The sequence below is a fragment of the Echinops telfairi genome, unplaced genomic scaffold (genome assembly GCF_000313985.2).
Source record: "Echinops telfairi isolate 266 unplaced genomic scaffold, ASM31398v2 ScPeMD7_7469;HRSCAF=8507_1, whole genome shotgun sequence".
Lineage (NCBI taxonomy): Eukaryota > Metazoa > Chordata > Mammalia > Afrosoricida > Tenrecidae > Echinops > Echinops telfairi.
Genome location: NW_022111373.1, coordinates 111,931,807 through 111,934,336, shown reverse-complemented (window position 1 = coordinate 111,934,336; position 2,530 = coordinate 111,931,807).

Here is a 2,530-nt window from a genome sequence, read left to right as displayed (position 1 = left end):
ATAAATTATCTAGGGTTAATGAGGGAGGGGGAAGCAGGGAAGGAGGGGAAAATGAGGATCTGATGCCGGGGGGCTTATGTGGAGAGGAAATGTTTTGTGAATGATGAGGGCAATGAATGTACAAATGTGCTTTACATAATTGATGTATGTATGCATTGTGGTAAGAGTTTTATAAGCCCCTAATAAAATGATTAAAATAATTGCTGCTGATGGAGATGAAGAATAAGATGATGGCAATGACGATGATGAGGATGCTGAAGATGACGATTTTGATGATGACGAAACTGAAGGAAGAGGTCCAGTGAAGAAATCTACATGGGAGACTGACCAAAAATGCACACAAACCAAACCGTCAACACCAAGACACAAAGGTCAAGAGTTCCTCCAAAAACCAGGTAAAAACTCCCCCAAACACCGAAAAGAAAAATCCTCACAACTGGACCGATCCATATCATGATAAATGGAGAAAAGCTAGAAATTGTCAAGGATTTTGTCTTGCTGGGAGGACTGCTCAGGGAAGCAGCAGTCAAGAGATCAAAGTAGCTCTTCAGAGCAGTGATTCTCAACTTGTGGGACGCGGTGACCCCTTTGGGGTCGAACGACCCTTTCACAGGGGTCGCCAGATTCATAACAGTAGTAAAATGACAGTGATGAAGTAGCAATGAAAATAATTTTATGGTTGGGGGGTCACCACCACCACATGAGGAACTGTATTAAAGGGTTGCGGCATTAGGAAGGTTGAGAACCTCTGCTTTAGCGTGTTGAAAAGCGAAGATGTTACTTTGAGGACTAAAGTGTGTCTGACTCAAACCATGGTATTTTCCATTGCCTTATATGCATGTGGGGATTGTATATTGAATAAAGAAGATCTAAGAAGAATGGATACATTTGAATTGTAGGGCTAGAGAAGAATATTGAAAGCACCACAGACTGTTTAAAGGAGAAACTGGTCTGTCTTGGAAGAAGTACAACCAGAATGCTCCTGAGAGGCAAGGGTGATGAGACTTCGTCTCATAAACGTTGGGCATTTTATCAGGAGAGCCTAGTCCCTGGAAAAGACCACCAGGCTTGATAAAGTGAGGGGCAGCCATCAAAGGAAGACTCTCAAGGTGATGGATTGATGCAGAGGCTGTAACAATGCGCTGCAACATAACCATGGTGATGATGGCATAGGATGTGGGCATTGTGTGTTCTTTTGGACATTGCCGTGCTACGGGGCATAAGGGCAGGAAGAACAACAACAACACGTTTCCCTGGTTTGAAACCACCGAAACCTAGCCTCATTCCTATTCTACCCCCAAAACTTCAATTTCTTAGTCTTATCACTCTTATTAAAGTCAACGGAATGCCCTTATTTATTTAGTTTTCATTGATCAGATCATTATTGACGCTATGCTAGTTGTTGGATAATCAGTAGCATACCGGATAGCAGTTGATCCTACTCTCAAGGAGCTTACAGATTAAGGGTAGGAATTGTTTCCCTTTTTAATGTTTTCTCTTTTCCTTTTGATTGAGGTTTTTCTGCTTTGTTTTGTCATTGGTGGTATTTCTTTGCTTCCTGTTTATGTTTAGTATGATTTTCTGTATATGAAATCCAGGATAGGTAAATATATACAGACAGTAGCTGGATTAATAATTACCTAGGGGCATGGCAGGGGTGGTTTAGGAGAAATGGGGAGCGAACAACGAGTATGAGAAGAACATGCTCCGAAATTGATTGTGATGATAGTTATGCAACCCTTCTTAATACGATTGAATGATTAGTTTGTAGGATGTGTGAAAAAATAGAATGTATTAGTAAATAATTTCATTGGCAATAACTAATTAGAGAAATAGGGAAGCTTGTCACAAGAAAAATTAGGACAGCTAATGTTTGGAGAGTGGTCGGGAAAGGTATTTCTATCTCATATATGACATTGTCAAAAACTGTGAGGCAGTAAGAGCTAGGAAAAACTTTTTAGGAGTCATTAATGTTAGTTACCAATGCCAATGGGAAAAATCAGTTTTTGTTGTTGTTGATAACTTTTTACTGTGATTTGAGTGTATGTTTAGAGAGCATTTTGGTTTTCCATTCAACAACTCTACACATTTTATTCTGTGCCATTGATCGCCATCTCCATCACACAGCAGCGCTCTTTGCCCTTACCTCTTGTTTACTGTTTCCATTTGTCATTTTCCTCTTTCCCCTCTTGCTTTCTCAGTGTCATCCTGGGGACCATGCCACCCTTTTGATCTCAGATGAGTGAGTGTTCTTAGGAGTGTTTGTGTTCCTGTGTGGTGTTAATCGGACAGGCTTATTATCGTTTGGCTGAAAGCTGGGAGTGAGTTTAGTTCCACGCCTGATGGTCTCTAAGGGCTACAGTCTCAGGGGTCCCACTGGTCTCTATTATGACAGTAAACAGCCTTTAAAAATATATTTTGAATTTTGTTCCACGGTCCCCGCCCCAATCTATCCAGGAACTCCTCTTTTCAGTAGTTGAAAATAAAAACCTTGAAGTATCCTTGACTTGTCTGTCTCTCCCCTTCCACA